The sequence below is a fragment of the Bos mutus genome, chromosome 14, assembly GCF_027580195.1.
Source record: "Bos mutus isolate GX-2022 chromosome 14, NWIPB_WYAK_1.1, whole genome shotgun sequence".
NCBI lineage: Eukaryota > Metazoa > Chordata > Mammalia > Artiodactyla > Bovidae > Bos > Bos mutus.
The window spans coordinates 54,397,921-54,423,244 of record NC_091630.1 but is presented as its reverse complement, the minus strand read 5'-3'; the positions used below and the strand labels follow the sequence as shown (position 1 = coordinate 54,423,244).

Below are 25,324 nucleotides of genomic sequence, written 5' to 3'. Positions count from 1 at the left end.
CTAAAGAGCCTCTTAATGAAAGTGAAAGAGGAGAGTGAAAAAGTTGGCTTAAAGTTCAACATTCAGAAAACAAAGATCATGGCATCTGGCCCCATCACTTCATGGGAAATAGATGGGTTGAAACAACGGAAACAGTGACAGACTTTATTTTTTTGGGCTCCAAAATCACTGCAGATGGTGATTGCAGCCATGAAATTAAAAGACCCTTACTCCTTGGAAGAAAAGTTATGACCAACCTAGACAGCATATTAAAAAGCAGAGACATTACTTTGCCAACAAAAGTCCGTCCAGTCAAGGCTATGGTTTTTCCAGTGGTCATGTGTGGATGTGAGAGTTCGACTATAAAGAAAGCTGAACACCAAAGAATTGATGCTTTTTTTCAAATAAAATTAATTTATTTAATTGGAGGCTAATTACTTTACAATACTATAGTGGTTTTTGCCATACGTTGATATGAATCAGCCATGGATGTACATGTGTTCGCATTCTGAACCCCCTCTTCCACCTCCCTCCCATCCCATCCCTCAGGGTCATCCCAGTGAACCAGCCCTGAGCACCCTGGAATTGATGCTTTTGAACCGTGGTGTTGGAGAAGACACTTGAGAGTCCCTTGGACTGCAAGGAGATCCAGCCAGTTCATCCTAAAGGAAATCAGTCCTGAATATTCTTTGGAAGGACTGAAGCTGAAACTATAATCCTTTGGCCACTTGATGCAAAGAGTTGACTCATTTGAAAAGACCCTGATGCTGGGAAAGATTGAAGGCGGGAGGAGAAGGGGGACAGAGGATAAGATGGTTGGATGGCATCAGCGACTCAATGGACATGAGTTTGAATAAACTCCAGGAGTTGGTGATGGACAGGGAGGCCTGGCATGCTGCAGTCCATGGGGTCATAAAGAGTCAGACATGACAGAGCTACTGAACTGGACTGAGGGGTCATGCAATATAGAAAAACTACATTCCCCGGATGCACTGCTTCCAGGACTGCTTCTGTTTCTACTTGTATCTACAGTAGGTTAATGCATTACTCTCATGCCCGTATCCATATCAGAATTAGACGGTAAGATTCACGACCTTCATCAGGCCACTCATATTGCAATCCCACCCATTTTCTGAGCTTCCTAGTTGGAATGGATGTAGGAAAAAGCATTCATGGGGGCAAAGCTGATGTTTTCCATTGGCTTATACCTAAGCAAGCAGAAGCTAGTTTTAGAGATGCTATGAATCTTGCGTTTCTGATCTCAGGCGCACATGGTGAGATACCCAAGTGAGGGTCGTGGGGGCACCTGGGTATCTATATTCACAATTGCAGGTTTGTGTGGTTTCCAAACAACAAAGCACAAATGGGTGTTAGTTGTGCTTTTGGACCCAGTCCCATCGGTGATTATTTCTCCCAGATTCTGTCCTGGGCCCTTGGTCTGTGATGCCATTCTCTGAATTTTCACTGTTTTGGTGTCTTCTTCATTATCATTGGGTGAATTCGGAAAGGCCATGTCATGAATATTGAACTAGGCACTGTTTTAAATCAGAAGTCTCTAGATTGCTCTGGATGAAATATTTTATATTTATTTCATTCTATTTAAGCGTAAACTTACAAAATATTGCAAAGATAACAAAAAGAAATATGAAGTAACGGTTCAGTCTTTCCATTACACTCAGCACACCATCCCTGGTATTCTGACAGCGGGTATCAGGAGATCCACCTTGGCTTTAAAAATTAAATGATGGGATTTGTGCCAGTGGAGCATATGGTTTTAAATGAACAATGAATATTCTATTATCTGGGGTGTGATGCCAGGGAGGAAAGTGGACTTGTGAGTATCTGGCACAGCTGAGCCTGCATCAGAGACAACCCTTTTCGTCCCTGTTGTCTAAGGTCTAAAGACAGATTGAGGGACACATGCAAAAAAGTCAGATGAGGGTGAAGTTGTTAATGAGGTACAGTTGTGCCCACAATGGCACCAGCAGCTGCTACGATTAGATACATTTTGAGTGACTTGCTCGTGTCCCCAGTGATCAGACAAATCTTAAATCTTCTACTATTGGTAGCATGGTGACTTCATCCTTGTCCTTGGAGAGGTCTCCCCGTGGTTCATCTCCCTCTGGTAGCTCCTGATGGGTTATTAACACAGGACCATATCTCCTTGCCTCCAGCCCTGAGAGGTTCAATTTTCTCCTGTATGTGTTTGTCAGAGACAAAGATAACTAAAAGAACATTGTGTCAGGAGGAATATCATCAATAATTAGTCAAAATGAGGCCCTGGCTTACGGCAGCTTCAGTTGACAATCAGGAACTTTTTCCTGTTTATTCATTTCTCATTGAAAGGAAAAACTCAAGAGGTCACTAGGCTGGTGCTGATGAGAAACAGAAGGCTGTATCCTGTGATTTTAGTGATTACATTTCTATTGTTTGAATTGGCTTTAAAATGCTTGTAGAATTTCAAGGCCATTACTTAATTGGTGCCTAGCCACCAGCTCAATGATGGTCTAAACATGTGATAAAACTGCTTCTCTGATCACCCGCAAGCAAACACAATATAAAGGGTCGGCTCCCACTGGGCTCTAGGCTGTAAGGAGGGTCCCGGGTTTGCTGTTTCTATAACCACAAGGATTGGCACTCTGCATGGCATGTTGTCACAATGGAGGTGGTCTCTGGGGCACTGCTTCTCAGATTTGAATGAGCATACAAGTCACTTGGGAATCATGTTAAAATACAGGTTCAGACTCTGTAGTTCTCCGTGGGGCATGGCGTTCTGTGCACTAACCAGTACTCACCAGCTCACAGGTCCACATTCCACACTTAGAATGTATGAAGTCTTAGTTTCTAAACCTTTTACTTAGAGCTGAAGGTAAAAACACAACCTCTGTTGGTCTGTGATCCCTTGGGTTGTTCATCTTGCACCACCTGTCCATACTACCTGCCTACTCTTTTGCTCTTTCCTGGACATAAGTGAACAGAAATTCAGTTTCTGCAGTGACCAAATGGTGATGAATATTTTTTCTGATAATCCCCTTGTTCTTCCTGAGTCTGCAAAGTAAACCTGCTGTTGTTAAAGTTGAGCTTTTGTAAATAAATTGAAAATATGTTCAAGTATTTTACTGTTTGAAACATAGTTCACAGTTTGCCAAATATGAATACAGGACTTGGGAACATTGGTTAAGAAGGACAGTAATCTTAAAGAAGTAGATTAGGTTTCCAGTCTGTTACCTCCCTGTCAAGACTCGGTTCAGCCCTTCCCCAGCCAGGGTCACTGCCATCAGAACACCTTGCCGCCCCTCTGGGTGGGTCCTCACACCACTCCAGGGCTAGCTCTGAGTCCCATTTGTCCCTGCGTCCATGTGCCACCCACAGCCCACCTGGCACTTGTAAATGCTCAGTGCATGTTACTGAAAAAAGTCCCCACTGAAATAAAAATATTAGGTAAATTATGGCATAGGGCTTCCCTGGTGGATCAGTGGTAAAGATCCTGCCAATGCAGGAGACATAGGTTCAATCCCTGATCTGGGAGGAGACCGTGGAGAAGAAAATTGCAACCCCTCCAGTATTCTTGCTTGGGAAGTCACATAGACAGAGTGGCCTGGCATGCTACAGTCCATAGGGTCACAAAGAGTCAGACATGACTTAGCAACTGAGCACACACACACACATTATGGCATGTCACGCTGGTGAAATAGAATGTACCTCAGTAAATTACAGATCAGTTCAGTTCAGTTGCCCAGTCATGTCTGACTCTTTGCGACCCCATGAGTCGCAGCATGCCAGGCCTCCCTGTCCATCACCAACTCCCCGAGTTCACTCAGACTCATGTGCATTGAGTCGGTGATGCCATCCAGCCATCCTCTGCATCCCCTTCTCCTCCTGCCTCCAATCCCTCCCAGCATCAGAGTCTTTTCCAATGAGTCAACTCTTCACATGAGATGGCCAAAGTATTGGAGTTTCAGCTTTAGCATCAGTCCTTCCAAAGAACACCCATGACTGATCTCCTTTAGAATGGACTGGGTAGATCTCCTTGCAGTCCAAGGAACTCTCAAGAGTCTTCTCCAACATCACAGTTCAAAAGCATCAGTTCTTTGGTGCTCAGCTTTCTTCACAGTCCAACTCTCACATCCATACATGACCACTGGAAGAACCATAGCCTTGACTAGACGGACCTTTATTGGCAAAGTAATGTCTCTGCTTTTGAATATGCTATCTAGGTTGGTCACAACCTTCTTCCAAGGAGTAAGCGTCTTTTAATTTCATGGCTGCAGTCACCATAGCAATGATTTAGGAGCCCCAAAAAAAAAGTCTGACACTGTTTCCACTGTTTCCCCATCTATTTGCCATGAAGTGATGGGACCAGATACCATGATCTTTGTTTTCTGAATGTTGAGCTTTAAGCCAACTTTTTCACTCTCCTCTTTCACTTTCATCAAGAGGCTTTTTAGTTTCTCTTCATTTTCTGCCATAAGGGTGCTGTCATCTGCATATCTAAGGTTATTGATATTTCTCCCGATAATCTTGATTCCAGCTTGTGCTTCTTCCAGCCCAGCGTTTCTCATGATGTACTCTGCATAGAAGTTAGATAAGCAGGGTGACAATATCCAGCCTTGACATACTCCTTTTCCTATTTGGAACCAGTCTGTTGTTCCATGTCCTTTCTAACTGTTGCTTCCTGACCTGCATACAGGTTTCTCAAAAGGCAGGTCAGGTGGTCTGGTATTCCCATCTCTTTCAGAATTTTCTACAGTTTATTGTGATAAACACAGTCAAAGGTTTTGGCATAGTCAATAAAGCAGAAATAGATATTTTTCTGGAACTCTCTTGCTTTTTCAATGATCCAGTGGATGTTGGCAATTTGATCTCTGGTTCCTCTGCCTTTTCTAAAACCAGCTTGAACATCTGGAAGTTCATGGTTCATGTATTGCTGAAGCCTGGCTTGGAGAATTTTGAGCATTACTTTACTAGTGTGTGAGATGCATGGAATTGTGCAGTAGTTTGAGCATTCTTTTGCATTGCCTTTCTTTGGGATTGGAATGAAAACTGACCTTTTCCAGTCCTGTGGCCACTGCTGAGTTTTCCAAATTTGCTGGCATATTGAGTGAAGCACTTTCACAGCATCATCTTCCAGGATTTGAAATAGCTCAACTGGAATTCCATTACCTCCACTAGCTTTGTTCGTAGTGATGCTTTCTAAGGCCCACTTGACTTCCCATTCCAGGATGTCTGGCTCTAGGTGAGTGATCACACCATCGTGATTATCTGGGTCATGAAGATATTTTTTGTACAGTTATTCTGTGTATTCTTGCCACCTCTTCTTAATATCTTCTGCTTCTGTTAGGTCCATACCATTTCTGTCCTTTATAGAGCCCATCTTTGCATGAAATGTTCCCCTGGTATCTCTAATTTTCTTGAAGAGATCTCTAGTCCTTTCCCATTCTGTTGTTTTCTTCTATTTCTTTGCATTGATTGCTGAGGAAGGCTTTCTTATCTCTTCATGCTATTCTTTGGAACTCTGCATTCAGATGCTTATATCTTTCCTTTTTTCTTTGCTTTTTGCTTCTTTTCTTTCCACAGCTATTTGTAAGGCCTCCCCAGACAGTTACAACAACTCTAATAACACAAAATTTTATATCATGTTAAGTGAAAAAGTCAGATGTAAGGATGCATTTTGTTTGTTTATAATTTTTAATATACACAAAAGATAAACAAAAAAAAATTTGGGAAAGAGAACTGTAAGCTAGTCAAAGTGTTGAGTATAGATGGTTTAATTTCCTCTTAGAAAGTACCTGTTTTTTATAATACAATTTTCAATAAATTACAGGAAAACAAGAAACCTCAATAGTAATATTTTTCAGTCATTCATGCTTCTCTCCACATATTTAATTGCAAAAGTCCACTCTACCTAAGACTCCCTTTAGAGAAATTAAGCAGGTTTTGCAAATATTTCATTGACTGTAAGAATGAATACATTTTTACAGATTTGGTTAATACTTTCATTTTTCTTGCAAACTCTGTAGTGAAGCTGTTAGTTGCTTAGTTGTGTCTGACTCTTTGTGACTCCATGGATTGTAACCTGCCAGGCTCCTCTGTCCATGGAAATCTCCAGGCAAACAGACTGGAGTGGGCCATTCTCTTCTCCAGGGGATCTTCCTGACCCAGGGATCGAACACGGGTCTCCTACATAGCAGGCAGAATTTTACCATCTGAGCCACTAGGAAAGCCAAAAGCTCCACAATGTTCCCTAAAATCTGATTCATCAGATTCATAGGGCCCTTCAGGAACAGCTCTTGCCCTCATCAGACACTCAGTAAAAAGTGTTGTTAGGAAATTCCTTTATCAAGTGACATCCACCTCTTGAAATCCAATTGGGTAGTCTGTTCCCCACTGTAGCCCTTTTCTTCTGGCCTCTCTACTACCCAAGTTATTTTCTTTTCTAATTTAAAATCCTGTATTTGTTTTCATCTTGTATGAAATCTAGCTTCAGCAACAGGTATGTCCCTTCATCTTTCTGCCTACAGCCTTGAAGTTTGTAAAGGATGGTATTAGGTAGAATCAGCTATCTGCTGATACAGACATTTCAACATTTTGTATTTTCACCTGAGAAGGAAAAATTCTGCTCAGAAATCTGACAACACGAGTCCATGTTGCAATCGTTTGACTGACGGCAAACAAATTCTCTTTTTCTTATGCTGGCTTGTTGACTCCTTTCCTTTATCCAGATGGGCTCTCTTCTCATCTCTCTCCTAGTCTCCCCACCCCCCGCCCCTTCCAGGTTTCTCTCCCTCTCTGTCTCTCTTTTCTCTCTTAAATGATCTTTACTTCTAGATAAGTGTCTTTGAATTAATTTTATTCAAATACTTGAGAGGTTATATTTACATGTACAAATATATACATGTACTCACATCTGCATGCTTGTCTTGTGGCAGCCTCATGTTTCTAGAAATGCAAGATTCATGAAAAGAGTGTCCTTTCACTCACCTTGTACCTCGAGAGTCTAGCCGATCACCCAGTATGTGTTTAGTGAAAGAAAGAATACACAAATTAAACCAGGAGGAAATGCTATTACTAGTGAGATAAGGACTAGTGTGGCAGACCAACTAGTTATTAGAAAACTCTTAGGATTATAGTTTGTATGTGTACATGCATTGCCCTTCTGCTCATATCTCCAATCATGTCATTTTTGTTGATAAACATTTCTCTTTTGCTTCACTATTTGCTGTCAATCCACAGCCTTAACAAGGCGTTTACTCTTTCATTTTCATACCAGTTTTCCCTTTTCCTTTGAAAAATGTGGACAGCACTCAAAAAGCTGTAATTTCATCTCCTCCCCGAGCTAGGACAGCACTTGGTTTTCACTTCTTTTATGTCATTCATCTCATTCTGCTCCATCATTTAGGAACTTGACTCTATGGCTCCTATTAGGTTTTGAAGCCCTTTTAAGAAAATACTGATTTCTTTCCTTTTGTATTTTCATCTCTGGCATTGCCTAGATTGGTTCCTGGAACATCATGGATGTTGGATGAATTGAACTTTATAATTTGAGACCTTCTGTACAAGCAGTGAGACAGTTACTTTAAACAATGCTTGTCTGGAGATGAAGAGTAGAAATAATTTTTAAAGAGAAGTTTCTCAAAGGAAACATCCTGTTTATTAAACTTCTCTGAGGCAAAAATGAAAGTTGCATTTTATACAAATAAAAAGACTGGTGCATTTAATGTGTTCCTCTAAAATTAGATGTGCTATACATTGTAAGGGATTTTTAAAGATTCTTAGAATAGGATCTCCTTTGTACAGAAGATGAGGAGGAGAATGAGTATGCACAAGAAGAACAGGTCAAATGTGTCTTTGGCTGGCCAAGGAAAACGATGTAAATTCCTTATTTCATTTATAAGTCCTAACTCTGTTGCCCAGAAGCACTTCAAAGCTACTAATGATCTTTTGGAGGTTTCTGATGTTGCCTCTGTCATGCTCTTATTTCCTTCCTTCAGTGCTCTTCAGTATTTGTATGGCTGATGTTGTTTCCATCTCTTCAACTTGACTGTTGGCTTTGGGTGGTGGCCCCATACTTAGTCCTTGACTAAATATATAACACAGTGTTATATAACACTGTTATATGTGTGTGTGTGTGTGTGTGTTATATAAACACACATGACACAGTGTTATATTGTCATAGGGGTTTTGTTTTGTTGTTATTTAAGCCATGGACTAGTTGGTTTGAAATATCAGTGCAATTGAACTATGACAAAGAGGAAAATCAAAACAGCTGTGGAAATGATGCCTATCTGTGCCTTAGTAATTATTATAGAAGAGAAAATAAGAGAAGGATCTCAAAAGCCAAGACAAGTTAGCATTATATTGCCTGAGTGTTTGGTGCTGGAATAGGGCTTGTTTCTGACATTAGCTTTTAGCTCAACCTACAAAGATCAGAGAGGACAGAAATCTATTACATTTGAACAGGTGTTTTGAACTCTTTGGAAATAAATTTGTAATTTGATTTGCAGAGATAAAAGAGGTACTTTATTGTAAAAACCAAACCATCACTTTCCCAGGAGTTTCAGCAAGAAGACTGTTGGATGCAGAAATCAGGTGGAAAATGTGCAAAATATGTTTATTCCTGAAATATTGTTAGCCAAACCTTGAGATCCGAGATATTGCTTGTCATGTCCATTTTATTTGATCCTGAACCATTGGCTTGAGTAACATCTCTCTTGTGATGGAATACCTTTACTCTATTTGGGTGGAAAAGCAATCTTTTGATCACGTTTCTTTGCACATGTTTTCAATCAGTCTTACTATCTGCAAAATACCTAAGTAGTTGAGGATGTGGGTCTTTCCATTGAGTTCCTTGTGCTTTAATCCAGAGTGTAATTCATTTACCCAATATACAACTGCTGAATTCAACACATGCTAAATAGTATAGAGCCACAGATGCAGCTGTTGAGGAAGTACAGAATAAAGACCTCGCTGAACGTAGTTTGGGCTACTTTTACATATCACAATCAGTTCTAATATTTTCTGTTTTACTTTCTAAGTATTAATATGTCTCCCTTTTCTTGCTTCCTTGAAGATTTATTCTAATTGATTTAGTACTTATGAGAATAAAAAGAATATTCTAACTCCAGATTTCCACTGGAAAAATGCCAGTTTATAATTTTGCCAAGCTGCTCACAACATGCATCAGATAATCTCTTGATGGAGTTCAGTGGTTTCCTTGCATTGGCTATCTGTCATAGTGCAATGCCTGCAAGCTCTTCTTAGTTCAACCATAAAGATGAAAGAAAGTCCAGTCTTGATGAGCAATTCATTCATTTTTTGTTGTGACGGATGGCACTATTCAATGACCAAAGAAGCATCCAGGTCTCATTAAATCGCCGTGCCAGTCAGGAATGGTACAACATGGGCCCAATGGAAAAGGAACATGCCATTTTTGAACTTAATGCCAGCTTTCTGGCATATCTTTTGTCTGGTTTGATACACTGAGATCTCAGTGAATGCTGTTGACAAGTACGTACACTTTTAGTTGCCAGCCAGGTCTTAACTTTCACAAAACAACTGCTGGAGACGTTTTGGCCCTGAGATAGCTGCTGGGATAAAAGGCACCTTTCACTAAAAAACACTACTCTCCCCTCTGTGTAGAGTGCCCTAAAATGCAGCAACGCAGTCACTGGAGGGTGACTGTGAAAACCAAGGTAGAGAAAGAAAATTGCTGGATTCATGGTTGGCAGTACAGAGTTACATAAAGTTGGCCATACAGTTGCAATCTTGCTGGTAAATCGATACATGTTGCCATGGAGAGATGGCTATAAGAGGAAAAACAGATGGTGCTGGTTGTGCTGGAGACAAAGAAATAAAAACTCCAAGTCTCCTTCCGTGTACAAGTTATGTAGCAGTCAATAACTGAGGGGAGAATAATCAGGCTCGTATTACCATTTTTATCACATTAATGCAGAAATATACCATGAAAATTGTTCCATTATTCATGTCCTTGTTTCCCAGCTCAGGAGTTACCTCTCTCACTTCACTTGTCAAACCACTTGCCTTATTTCCTCCAACTCATGTAAATGCCCATTTTATTTACTCAGTCTATCATGATTTAAACCAAGATGTCCCACCAAATATTTTCACAGCAATTTCTCTTTGTCAAAAAGAAAAGAGAATCTTGTTTGACAGATATTTATTGTAGAGCTACAATATGCAAAATACTGCTATACTCTTTGTATGTGTGCCATCTGATACAAATATAAGCTGACCCAAGCCCTGGATTATTAAATATTATATCTTATGCCTCAGACTGTTTTGCCCTCTAACATTTGCATGATGACAAACAGCATGCGTTAGTTTTTCGACTTAACATAGGCTGATTCCTGAGTTTCTAAAAATGCATAATTCAGTAATGAAAAATCAAATTTCAATCACTATTTTCAAAGATTTCTTATTTGTTCCAATATTTAACATTAAACAGTAATACTGCTTGATGGAAATGAAATGTGTTCAAGTTCCTACTTTGCCTCAGAATAGAGAGGACCTATGTCATTAGTTCCCTAATAAAGCATATCAGTGGAATTTTGTTTCCTTGAAATAAGACTTCTTTAAATTCCGTAAGAGGAACACATAATAGAGGCAATATATTATTTGAGATCAGAAATATCTTTGGAAGATGTATTTCTGCCAGAATGGTAGAATAATTTCCCTGAACATCACTGCTGTTAAAAAACAATTGTGAGTGTCAGATTTAAAAGATGTTTTAGTTGCATCAGTGAGTTAACAAGAAACTAAGTTCTTCTAAACTTGAACTTCGTTTTCAAAACTCAAAGAATGGAGAAAAAGAGACAAATTCCAAATGACTCTCCAATCTGGGAGTCTAACAGAAGACCCTTCTCATAAAACTGGAAGCCCACTCAGATATAACCTCAAAGTGAAGGTGAGAAGTAGAGCAAAACCTATTCCCAACAAACAAGCAAAATTGTCTGCCTCTAGCCTTAGTCTCAGGCTTTGCAGGTGGCTCAGTGGTAAAGAACCCATCTGCCAATACAGGTGACCTGGGCTCAATCCCTGGGTCGGGAAGACTCCCTGGAGTAGGAAATGGCAACCCATTCCAGTATTCCTGCCTGAGAAATTCCAGGGACAGAGGAACCTCATGGGTTATAGTCCGAAAGAGTCAGACAGGACATAAGGACCAAACAACAACAACCTTAGTCTTAGGTGGAAAAAAAATTAAAACAGCTCCTCGATATTCATTAAAATAGATTAGTCCTCACAAGGATTTGTAAACTAAATTCACACCACTTGAGAGATGCAAATACAAATAAAAATCCAAAAGAAAAGAAAATCCTTTGGGTTGGGAGAGGGGTTAATATGTCATCAAAATAAATCATGAAATTTCCCAAAGATAAAGTTCCAAGGCACTAGATTCACAGTAAACAATTCAGAATATACAAAGAACCAAGGGACCATACCTGTAAATCAAGGATTAATCAAGTAACTGAATCAAACTCACAAAGATTAAACTCACAATGATTAATCAAATAACAGAATCAAACTCACAAACTCCTGTCAGGCACAGAACAGGAAAGAAGCATAAATTGAAATGCTCCAAGTAAAAGAGAGGTTTGAGCTAAGGAAAGAGCAAAATGACTAAGTATTTGAAAAAAATCAAATAGAATGAATAGAAAAATATACATAATATTGGGGCTTCCCTGGTGGCTCAGACAGTAAAGAATCTGCCTACAATGCGGAGAACTGGGTTTGATCCCTGGGTTGGCAAGATCCTCTGGAGAAGGGAATGGCTACCCACTCCAGGATGCTTGCCTGAAGAATTCCATAGACAGAGGAGCCTGGTGGGCTACAGTTTACAGGATCGCAAAAAGTCAGACATGACTGAAGGGACTTTGCATACATGCTATATAACATTAATTTTTTTAAAAACTCAGTGAGTGGGTTTACCAGATTTAAAACAGTGGAGAAAAATAATGAATGGGAAAATAATTTGTGAAGATATTATACAGAATGCAATTCAGAAAAACAAGAGTTAGAAAATATAGAAGATTAAAGGACAGGAAGATGGAATGAGAAGTTCTGTGTTCCTGAATAGAGTTCTGGAAGGGAAAAAAAGAAGAGAGGCAGAATACAAGTGTAACTATTTAGAGAGGATTTTAGCTGAGAATTTTCCAGAACTGATGCAAAACATCACATCAATCATCACGTTATGGAAGACCAAAATTTACCAAGGAAGATAGATGAAAAGACACAAAAATACATCAGAGTCAATCCTCAAAGCTTCAAGAAAGTAGAGAGATTTTTAAATCTATTGGAGAGATAATGGAGGAGACATTGCCTTCAGAGGAAACATGATTAAACAATAGCTCACTTCTAACTAGCACCTTTGGGATCCAACATATTTTCATTATGCAGAAAGTAAAATAAATTTAATGGGAAATGTTTTTAAGTGTTGGAATGAAATAAAGATACTTTCAAGTGAAGAAAAATGGAAAGAATTTGCCACCAACAGACTCTCAATTTAACAAATTTAAAGTATATTCTTCAGGGACTTTTCTGGCAATGCAGTGGTTAAGACTTTACAACCACTATAGTTAAGACTTCACTTTCCAATGCAGGGCATGTGGGTTTGATCCCTGGTCAGGAAACTGAGATCACATGTGCCCCACCGCCAAAAATCCAGAACATAACAACAGAAGCAATATTGTAACAAATTCAATAAAGACATGTAAAATGGTCCACATCAAAAAAATCTTTTCAAAAAATATAAATAAATAAAAGTATATTCTTCAGGAAAGAGAAGTTTTCCCATAGAGAATGTCTGAGAAATGAGGCGCAAGAAGCAGGTATATATATATATATATATATATGGGTAAATCAGACTTAAATATTGATTAAATAAAATAATAACAATAACAATGTCAAGATATAAAGCTGTATGCAAAAATACTGATTTGGGAAATTATAGTGTTCTAAGATTGTATTGTTTGAGAAAAGGAACAGATGATTATTAACTTCAGACAATGATAATTTATGTATATATGCTAAAAAGTCTAGGTTGATTATTTGTATAAAAGAAAGCCTTGAAACTAATAAGGGGATAAAATGAAATGGGAAAAAAACTGAAATTTCAAAAGAAGGGATGAAAGTAGAAGTAAAATCCTAGAAATGGTAAGAAACAAAAATACAAAGCAAGAACAATATAAACAAATCCAAATAATATAAACAAATCCAAATATATCATTAATCACAATAAATATAATTGGACAGTAAAAGACAAAGATCCTCATGCTGCACTGAAAACAGTGAGCTGTATGCTTATGTCATGCATTTAATGTGAGTTGCTTATAGATGCCATAAAGACAGTCATGGTTTGTAACCCACTTTTCTCATTTCTCTCTCAATTTGCATATGTAGACTGTTTACCTTTAATGTGATTCTTGATATATTAAGGATTAAAATCTAAAATTTTATTTTGTGTTTTCTGTTCACATTATTTTTCATTTTTCTTTTTCTGCCTCCCTGTGGGTTATTTGAACATAGCTGATGAAGGCGATTTCATCAATTAAACCATAGCTATTGGCTAGTGATAACTGTGAAGAAGAAAACAAAATACAAGTGTACACCAGAAACGCCTCAGTCGTTGTCTAGGGTTTTCACTAGTTCTGTAGTTAGGGACACGGGCCACAGTGGGTTGCTGCATCTTTCCCAGGATATGAACAGCAATGGGACACTCAGCAGCTGCTGCATTGTAAACGGAGAGTGGCAGGAGAAAAACAAAGAGAACTATCAAAAGGAAAATGAACAGCTGAAGTTCACCTGCTTTAGCACCATCAACTGATTATCACTTAAAGGTCTGTTGTACATTCTGATTTTCAGGTGAGAATGGCTTCTGTATAGCATAAATACTTTGACATATTCAAGTTTTTCCCCATATTGTTTTCTAAAGAAGAAACATTTAATTTCCTTCCCAAATGAAATGTATACCTTAAAGGAATTCTTTTAAAAAAGGAATTTTACAGGTGATCACCACAACAAATAAAAATGTGAAAAGGCCCTTAGGGAAACTTTCCATCCATAACCTTCTCTCTGTCTTCTCATGCTGGGTTGCCATTTCAGCCAAACCTCCATGGGAGTCTTAAATGCCACAGCAGGCATGTTCCCACCAGCTGTTTGTGGGCTTGTATAGGTCACCAGCCTAGGGGTTCAACTTTAGTGTTCTTGGATCCATTATGGCTCCACTGGAGGGTTGAAATTTAATCTTCAATCACTGTTCTGTAACAAATTGGTACTTTGGGCTTTTGCTAAAATAGTTGCCTTCTTCCTGGCTTGAGCTATTCATGAACTGGAACTGTGTTTTTTAAGGTCAGCTTCAACCTGGCAAAGTTGGAGGAGTTAGGCTGCAGGATAATTTCTGTCAGGGGAAGCATACTTAGAAGCTTAATCAAATGATGTAATCGTCCTCTTTAGACATCAAGGGACATCTTCAAACAAATACTGACAGATTATTACCTCCTGCCTAATTTTTGTGAAATTCTTACCCAGAGCATCACTGACTCAGTATGAAAAGAGGAAGCAGAGTGCTCATCACCTGGTTTCTTCATGGCATGGTTCGCTTTATGTCTCTTTCGGTATCTTCAGGGCTAGCAAAGAAGTATGAAAATGCCTCTCTGGACAAGAACCTGTTGGTAAAATGTAAGAATTTTTTTTTCAAACTGTGTGCTACCAAAAGAGATATTTTTAAAGTTTACTCAATTTTAAAAGCCTCATTTCAGAAAATTAAACCCTACAGTTTGAAACTTTGCGTACTTAGTTAAGCTAACTGGGTTGATATGAGAAATTGTTAATATAATCCCTAGTAGTCAATCAGTTCAGTTCAGTCACTCAGTTGTGTCCGACTCTGCGATCCCATGGACTGCAGCATTCCAGGCCTCCCTGTCCATCACCAACTCCCGGAGTTTACTCAAACTCATGTACACTGACTCAGTGATGCCATCCAAACATCTCATCCTCTGTCGTCCCCTTCTCTTCCTGCCTTCAACCTTTCCCAAAATCAGGGTCTTTTCAAATGAGTCAGTTCTTTGTATCCAGTGCCCAAAGGACTGGAGTTTTAGCTTCAACATCAGTCCTTCCAATGTATATTCAGGACTGATTTCTTTTAGGATTGACTGGTTCGATCTCCTTGATGTCCAAGGGACTCTCAAGAGTCTTTTCTTAACACCACAGTTCCAAAGCATCAATTTTTCGGTGCTCAGCTTTCTTTATAGTTCAGCTCTCATATCCATACATGACTATACTGGAAAAAACCATAGCTTTGACTAGATGGATCTTTGTTGGCAAAGTAATGCTTCTGCTTTTTAATATGCTGTCTAGATTGGTCATAACTTTTCTTCCAAGGAGCACGTGTCTTTTAATTTCATGGCTGCAGTCAGTATCTGCAGTGATTTAGGAGCCCAAGAAAATAAAGTCTGCCTCTGTTTCCATTGTTTCCCCATCTATTTGCCATGAAGTGATGAGACCAGATGCCATGATCTTCATTTTCTGAATGTTGAGCTTTAAGCCAACTTTTTGACTCTCCTCTTTCACTTTCATTAAGAGGCTCTTTAGTTCTCCACTTTCTGCTATAAGGATGGTATCATTTGCATATCTGAGGTTATTGATATCTTGATTCCAGCTTGTTCTTCATCCAGCCCAGCGTTTCTCATGATGTACTCTGCATATAAGTTAAATAAGCAGGGTGACAATATACAGCCTTGATGCACTCCTTTTCCTATTTGGAACCAGCCTGTTGTTTCATGTTCAGTTCTAACTGTTGCTTCCTGACCTGTATATGGATTTCTCAAAAGGCAGGTCAGGTGGTCTGATACTCCCATCTCTTTGAGAATTTTCCACAGTTTGTTGTGATCCACACAGTCAAAGGCTTTGGCATAGTCAATAAAGCAGAAGTAGATGTTTTTCTGTAACTCTCTTGCTTTTTTGATGATCCAACAGATGTTGGCAATTTGATCTCTGGTTCCTCTGCCTTTTCTAAATCTAGAACATCTGGAAGTTCACGTTTCACATACTGTTGAAGCCTGACTTAGAGAATTTTGAGCATTACTTTACTAGGGTGTAAGATGAGTGCAATTGTGCGGTAGTTTGAGCATTCTTTGGCGTTGCCTTTCTTTGGGATTGAAATGAAAACTGATTTTTTCCAGTCCTGTGGCCACTGCTAAGTTTTCCAAATTTGCTGGCATATGGAGTGCAGCACTTTTAGGATTTGCATCACATTAGGATTTTAGCATCATCTTCTAGGGTTTGAAATAGCTCAGCTGGAATCCCATCACCTCCACTAGCTTTGTTCATAGTGATGCTTCCTAAGGCCCACTTGACTTCCCATTCCAGGATGTCTGGCTCTAGGTGAGTGGTCACACCATCATGATTTTCTGGGTCATGAAGATATTTTTTGTATAATTCTGTGTATCCTTGCCACCTCTTCTTAATATCTTCTGCTTCTGTTAGGCCCGTGCCATTTCTGTCCTTTATTGTGCCCATCTTTGCATGAAATGTTCCATTGGTATCTCTAATTTTCTTGAAGAGATTGCTAGTCTTTCTCATTCTATTGTTTTCCTCTATTTCTTTGCATTGATCACTGAGGAAGGCTTTCTTGTCTTTCCTGGCTATTCTTTGGAACTCTGCATTTAGATGGGTATATCTTTCCTTTTCTCTTTTGCTTTTTCCTTCTCTTCTTTTCACAGTTATTTGTAAGGCTTCCTCAAAGAGCCATTTTGCTTTTTTGCATTTCTTTTTCTTGGGGATGGTCTTGATTTCTGTCTCCTGTACAATGTCACGAACCTCTGTCCATACTTCATCAGGCACTCTGTCTATCAAATCTAATCCCTTGAATCTATTTGTCACTTTCACTGTATAAATGTAAGTGATTTGATTTAGGTCATACCTGAATGGTCTAGTGGTTTTCCCTACTTTCTTCAATTTGAGTCTGAATTTGGCAATAAGGAGTTCATGGTCTAAGCTACAGTCAGCTTCTGGTCTTGTTTTTCCTGACTGTATAAAGCTTCTCCATCTTTGGCTGCAAAGAATATAATCAATATGATTTTGGTGTTGACCATCTGGTGATGTCCATGTGTAGTCTTCTCTTGTGTTGCTGGAAGAGGGTGTTTGCTATGACCAATGCATTCTCTTGGCAAAACTCTATTAGTCTTTGACTGGCTTCCTTTTGTACTCAAAAGACAAATTTGAAGGTTACTCTAAGTATCTCTTGACTTCCTACTTTTTCATTCCAGTCCCATATAATGAAAAGGACATCTTTTTTGGGTGTTAGTTCTAGAGGTCTTGTAGGTCTTCATAGAACTGTTCAATTTCAGCTTCTTCAGCATTCCTGGTTGGGGCATAGACTTGGATTACTCTGATATTGAATGGTTTGCCTTGGAAATGAACAGAGATCATTCTGTCATTTTTGAGACTGCATCCAAGTACTGCATTTTGAACTCTTTTGTTGACTATGATGGCTACTCCATTTCTTCTAAGGGATTCTTGTCCACAGTAGTAGATATAATGATCATCTTAGTTAAATTCACCCATTCCAGTCCATTTTAGTTCACTGATTCATAAAATGCCGACATTCACTCTTGCCATCTCTTGTTTGACCACTTCCAATTTGCCTTGATTCATGGACCTAACATTCCAGCTTCCTATGCAATATTATTCTTACAGTATCGGACTTTACTTCCATCACCAGTCATATCCACAACTGGGTGTTGTCTTTGCTTTGGCTCCGTCTCTTCAATCTTTCTGGAGTTATTTCTACTCTGATCTCCAATAGCATATTGGGCACGTACCAATCTGGGGAGTTCCTCTTTCAGTGTCCTAATCTTTTTGCCTTTTCATATTGTTCATGGGGTTCTCAAGGCAAGAATACTGAAGTGGTTTGCCATTCCCTTCTCCAGTGGACCACGTTTTGTCAGACCTCTCCACCATGACCTGTCCATGTTGGGTGGCCCTACATGGCATGGCTCATAGTTTCATTGAGTTAGACAAGGCTAAGTTATTGTTGTGTTTGTGTTAGTCACTCAGTCGTGTCTGACTCTTTGCGACCCCGTGATTGTTGCCAGCAAGGCTCCTCTGTCCATGGGATTTTCCAGGCAAGAAAACTGAAGTGAGTTGCCAAGCCCTCCTCCAGGGGATCTTCCCAACCCAGGGATCAAACTAATGTCTCTTAGGTCTCCCACATTGGCAGGGAGGCAGTTTCTTTACCACTAACGCTACCTGGGAAGCCCCAGAAGGAGCACCACATCATGAAACATCCCACTGCACTCCCTGTATTATTTCTATCTCTTGTGAGAGAGCTCATTTCAAAATTTAACCTCATTAAACAGTGTATATTTTGTTGCATGATTTCAGAGTATTATGGGAGAAAGGATGTAGGATCAGGGCATAAAGACACTAGACTGCTCTCTGATGCTTATCAGCTGACTGTTCCAAGAAACTGTTATATGTTTCTTCATATAAGGATAATAATGTTTATCCTATTTTGTTAGCATCAAATTAGATTAATGAATATGGGAAAATGTAAGCTTTAAGTACTGTCCCATTCATTGTATTACTCTTCTTTCAGGCTTTAGAGCACTTTTTTTCAATTAGGTGGCTTCTTTGCCACACTGAGAAATTGGTGAAATAGTTGTCACTCAACCAGTTGACGTGCTGAGTCCGTGTATGAGATACGCTAAAGAATTTTCCCGACTGAATCTGTGGTTCATAAAGGCCCTTCACATGAATCTTTCAGCTCACTGGTCTCCATAAATCCGTCCATGGGCAGTGCAATATCTGTTCCTTTTTAAACAGGAAACTTGGTATGTTACCCACAGTTCCTTATTTCTTCAAAAAATAGACTTGCAACACAACACGTGGTTGTTTTCTGATTTCCCAAAAGTGCTTACTTGACCAACTAGTTTATATCTTTCTGATTGAATTGTAAGAGTAGAAAGTGCTCATCAATTTCCTTGAGATACAGGGATTCAAAATATATTGACAGAATTCAAGAAGCCTTTTCAGAGGTTCTGGAGACAGTACCCAAATAAAGCTAATTCAACAAACAAATTTCAACAGACACTTGACATTAAGAAAACACTCTTCCTCTGAGCTCTCATGGTTCTGCCTCCCCTAGCTGCAAATGCATTAGTAGACATTCAGGCCACTGCAACTTGATTTTACTTTATTCATTTCACTAAATTATTGGTTTCTGGTTTCACTGGAATAATAGCTCTTGCCCTCTAACTGCTACCAAAAATAATACTAAATCATGCAGAAACTGTGAAGCCCTTAACACAGTTGCTTTCCTCATTGGGTAAACCAAATCATGAACAGGCTGTATCTGAAATTCCTAGGTCCATCACAGTCTGTGCACATCCTAAGCCTTGGTTACCTGTCTATAGGCAAGAGAATCCTCTCCAAAACAGCACCTGCTTTGACATAGTGGTAAATCTGCAGGTTATTAGGACTTTTTGTGACACATCTCTATAAGTAGGCTCATGATAAAAATGCTACTGACCTTTCTATTTATTTTTTTTAGAGCCATGAAAAAGTATTCTCAGATTATGGCTTAAAACATAAACTTGTAATTTGGTCTCGGCCAGGTCTATGAACACAGAAGTTTTGAATCATCAATCTTGAGCGTGAAAAGTCCATTGAGATTGAGTAGCTATGAGATTCTAGAACAAAGGAAGCAAGGATGATGGTGGTAGAGCTAAGGGCTACGCTGACCTTCCAGACAAAGATGAACCTCTTCTACCAAAAGTTATTTGAAATGGTCTGGAATGTATCAATTTAGCTAATGCATACATGCTCAGTCGTGTCTGACTCTTTGCAACTCCATGGACTATAGCCTGTCAGGTTCCTCTGTCCATGAGATTTCTCAGCAAGAATATTAGAGTGGATTGCCATTTCCTCTTCCAAGGGATCTTCGCAACACAGGGATCAAACCCGCTTCTCTTGCATCTCCTGCATTGGCAGGCGGTCTTTTCACCACTGCGCCACCTGGGAAGCTCCAGCTTAGCTAGTAGGAGTGTTAATTAGAGCTTTTGCATTCTCCCTTTTTATGAAAGATGAACTTCCTGAATTCCTAGAGGTTATATAAAAGAGAGTATCAATCATACAAAAAGCTTTAATTTTGGTGTTTTAGGAAACCATCCTTTGATCAAATACCTTCCTATAATGCAACTAACATGAGGAACACTGGTTTGATCTATTTTATTGTGTTTGACTCTGTTGATCAGGGAAAAGTCCAAGAGAAATGGAAGTTAAAGGGAGCTCACCTTTCTCACTGTGAAGTTCAGCCTCCAAGGATATTCACTTCTTAAGAACGAGCATTCCTACCTAGGTTTTGTTTAGATAGAAGCATATTATGTAGATCCAACTAGGAAATGCCTAGGAAAATATCTGGTCACCTGGAGTTTTTATAGCTCTTTAATTAAGTATAAATACATTTCCACAATTTATAATAATTATGAGCTATTAAGCAAAACACTGTGTTAAACATAATATGTGGATAAGAAAGTTACTGTATTTTAGAGTGAACTAAGTCAGACAGAAAAAAGCAAGTATCATATATTAACACATGTACATGGAATCTAGAAAAACAGTGTAGATGATCATATTTGTAAACCAGAAATAGAGACACAGAGGTAGAGAACAAATGTATGAATACCAAGAGCGGGGGGCAGGGTGCTGTGGGAGAAATTGGGAGACTGGGATTGACATATATACACTATTGATACTATGTAGAAAATAGATAACTAATGGGAACCTACTGTGCAGCCCAGGGAACTCTACTCAATGCTCTGCTGCTGCTGCTGCTGCTGGTAAGTCGCTTCAGTTGTGTCCGACTCTGTGCGACCCCAGAGACGGCAGCCCACCAGGCTCTGCCATCCCTGGGATTCTCCAGGCAAGAACACTGGAGTGGGTTGCCATTTCCTTCTCCAATGCATGAAAGTGAAAAGTGAAAGTGAAGTCGCTCAGTCGTGTCCGACTCTTAGCGACCCCATGGACTGCAGCCTACCAGGCTCCTCTGTCCGTGGGATTTTCCAGGCAAGAGTACTGGAGTGGGGTGCCATTGCCTTCTGGGGTGACCTAAATGGGAAAGAAATCCAAAAAAGAGGGGATATATGTATATGTAAGGCTGATTCATTTTGCTGTACAGCAGAAACTGACACAGCAGTGTAAAGGAACTATACTCAAAAAAAAAAAGAAAGAAAAATTGCTGTATTTTACATGTGCCCCTGTTTGTTTCTATCTACATTGTCTGGGCATAATAAGGAAATAGGGACCTTTATTGTGCTATTGGGAGTATTGGTGGTTAATTTGAGGTGCAGTTAATGATTCATATGTTTACAGGAAACATTTTTACCTTGGAGCCTGACAGAAGGAAATTCCTGACCTGCAGGAAGAATTTTAAAACATACCCCTTCCCCTTGCCATATACACAGCGTTTACATAGAATATTCAGCCCCTTCTCAGTTCTGTTATACTTTATAGGGTCAAATTACACTTATATTTTCATAATCATAATGAAGACTTCCAAGCTTTCTACAATTGGATTCTGAAAGTTACAAGCCAAGTTACATTTTTATTATAATGAGTATGAGATAATTCCCACACCATCCCAAGTATGATGTAGGGTTACATTTCTCTCCTTATAGTTCCGGTGTTGCCATCCAAGGAGAATGTTTCTATGATTTCTTCATCTCTACATTCAAAACCATGCCCAGTTTTAATTTTCTTGGTACTTTTGAACCATACTTCCTTTGCATCACTTATTTGGTCTCCTTGCATTCCTTCCTTCCTTCCATCTTATTCAGATTCTGTCTGTCTGTATTTTTAACTGGTTAGGAATAGATCCATATTTTCTTCCATCACGTTCTTAGAACTTCCAGAGTCTTACCCACTTGACCTGTCCCCTAGAAAAGCTCTTTACGCCACTGCTTCCTGTTCTGTTTTTAAACTGGGGACCAGATAGTTTTGCTTTCCTCTGGATTGTTTGTTCCCTATCTAGTTTCTTGAATTCTCTATCTTGGTTTAAAACTCAGGTTCTTCCAGGGTCTCATTCATTCTCTTCTTTGCTGTGGCGTCTCTACAGAGCTGTCCATCCTCTGCTGTCATATGGGCCAGATGCTTCCTCTTGATGCTGCATCACACATTTGATGACTTCCTTCTGCTGTTCTGAGTCAGAACCACTGTTTTCTAAGTGCCATGTTCAGTGGTGCAGAGGTAACTGTTTAACCATAGGCTCTCGTTACAAATAAACAAGACCTTGATTTCTTAATGCTTCCTGATGTCCATGTTGTGGGTAGCCTGTCCTTCTCCAGCAGATCTTCCTGACCCAGGAATCGAACCCAGGGTCTCCTGCATTGCAGGTGGATTCTTTACTAACTGAGCTGTCAGGGAAGTCCGTGTAGCAAATACACTGGGCAAAGTCAGGTTCCCAAAGCAACATCATTGATAGAGGAGTTGGGAAGAGATGTACCTGATCTACCCTCCCCAGCCTGCACCAGCAGCTTCAGCACACTATTGATGAGACCATTTTGACAGACATGTTTCTAAAATATATACGTTTTGGAGTTAACAAAGCAACCATGATATAATTTAGTTTTATTCTGTGGCTCTCAGTCATCATTATTAATACCAAGCTCTAAGGCAAAAAGTGCTGTCTCTAAAGACGATGACAGTAAGAGAACATGTGAAAGTCTCAGTTGTGTCTGACTCTGCGACCCCATGGACTGTAGCCTGCCAGGCTCTTCTGTCCCTGGAATTCTCAAGGCAAGAACAGTGAAGTGTGTAGCTGTTTTCCCTTTTCCAGTGTATCTTCCCAAGCCAGGGATCGAACCTGAGGTCTCCTGCATTGCAGGTGGATTCTTTACCATCTGAGCTGCCAGGGAAGCCCAAAGAGAATATGTTTGCCTCTAAACTAAATGGCTTAATAGCCGAACATGGAAATTAGATAAAATAACTAATACAGAATGCAATGGTATTTTGTTTACCTTTAGAGGACTTTTTGTCTTTGTTAGTTGACTTTTTTAAACACAATACTCAAATCTAATTTTCATGATTTGTATAGTTGTTTTAGCTGTCTCTCGCCTGGTTCTTGATATGACCTCCTTATTTGTTTGTTGTTTGTTTATGACCTTTTATTTGTGCTTTGATTTCAAATCACTGTAAATCCATTTTAAGTTATCAGAGAATAAGTATTAATAAGTAGAGAAACAGGGTGTCTTCATAAAGAGTGCAGATTTTCTAATGACTGGTGTTAATTTGGCTTCCCTTTCACTGTGTATTTTCTTTAATATTATAAAAGAGAATGCTATTCATGTGTCTTCTGACAGAAAAGAAAATGGGTTTTTCTGTTTGAAAAGTTCACTTTAAAGGTATTTGTGATGCACGATGGCTTTAAAATCGGGTTGCTTTTCACAATAAATTGCCTGCAGTTGCTCTTCAGGATTTTGTTTTTTTTTTCTTTTCTGAGCACATCCATCCTGTTTGGATACAAAACCCCACATGTTTACATCACTGATGGGCCAATAAGTAGAATGCTGCATTTTTAGGGGAAGGTTCTTGGAAACTATTTACAGTCAGGAGCAGAAAAGAAGGGGGTTGAAAACTCGGTGCTGCTTCTTACCTTGCTCTGATTATTTTGAATTTTAGCCATTCCTGTACATCCTCCCGTTTGTGAGTGCAAGGGTTGGTGACAAATCACTGATGATCAGGAAATACCCATGAAATGAATGTGGTTCTGGTGTGGTTGTCTTGAGGTATTTGCTCGTTTCTCTTTCTCCTCCACATCTTATTGAAGGTGAATCTAAACCAAGGTAAATTCAGCTTCCTGGATAGAGGACATTTCTTTATGTCCAAGGAAATTAAAGTTATTCAGGCATACACCAGCCACATAACTAAAAAAAAAAAATACCTAGGGTACCATTTTCTTTTCAAACCTGCAGTTTCTAGTGCCGGCAGGATGGTTGATCAATGGGTCGTTTTCTCAGAATTACTATTTTATCAAAGTTAATGTAGAAGAATGCTTCAGATGTATTAAGGTCCATGTCCAAACACAGCAGGTGGGATTATAAAATTTCTAGATATAAAGCATAATAAATATTATTTGTACATGATAATGACATTGTTGACATTCACTGGACTATGTGAAATTCATCTGTTTCATCATAAAGAGTATAAGTGTATACTTTAGTATATTTTAGAATTGCTTAAAAATGTAATTGTATCTAATGAAAATATAATAAACTGTGACATGTCTAAAATTGTCATTACCCTATAATTTTTATCTGGGTATTTAGAAAAGATTAACCTAATTGAATAGTACTTCCTTGTAGCTCAAATGGAGAAGGAAATGGCAACCCACTCCAGTATTCTTGCCTAGAAAATCCCATGGACAGAGGAGCCTGATGAGCTGCCGTCCGCAGTGTCACAGAGAGTCAGACACGACTGAAGCGCCTTAGCATGCGTGCATGCATTGGAGAAGGAAATGGCAACCCACTCCAGTATTCTTGCCTGGAGAATCCCAGGGACAGAGGAGCCTGGTGGGCTGCCATCTATGGGGTCTCAGAGTCGGACACGACTGAAGCGACTTAGCAGCAGCAGCAGCAGTAGCACAAACGGTAAAGAATCTGCCTGCAATGCAGGAGACCAGAGTTCGATCCCTGGATTGGGAAGTTCCTCTGGAGAAGGGAATGGCAACCCACTCCAGTATTCTTGCCTGGAGAATTCTATGGACAGAGAAACCTGCTGGGCTACAGTTCATGGGGTCGCAAAGAGTTAGACACGACTGAGCAATGAACACACACACACACCCATACCTAATTGAACATGAATGTTCATGTAAATATATTATCTCAATAAAACATCATTCAAAGGAACTATGACACTCCAGTGTTAGATTGGGAACTAAAGTAGATAAATAAGTAAGCTCATTTTGAAAAAGTAGTTATCATCATGAATATAAATAAGTCAAAAGTAAATAAATAAGCTTCATTTTGAAAAAGTGACTAGTCATTATAATCAATGACAATCTAAAGAAAGAAAAAAAAAGATTTGATAATTGAAATGGGGGTAGTTTTTCTTATTTTTATTTGTTTTCCCAAATATTAATAGCACTGGCATTGAAGCCTAGAGTTACTGTTCTAAGTATGTTATAACTAAGCCAGTCATTTTTAGGTTAATATTAGAAAATACGATATCATAAAAGATTTACTACTATAGCAAAGGATTTCAGGAATATATCTCTAGCGCTCCAGAAAGGCTTAAAATCTATTTATAATTGAAGTCCTGATATTCAAAGTAATTT

General features: G+C 39.1%; 1 protein-coding gene across 2 annotated transcripts in view; it reads left to right on the top strand.

The window, feature by feature from the left end:
• NKAIN3 (sodium/potassium transporting ATPase interacting 3) overlaps nucleotides 1–25,324 on the top strand; it is a 564,286-nt gene that overhangs the window by 259,774 nt on the left and 279,188 nt on the right. The window lies entirely within an intron of this gene.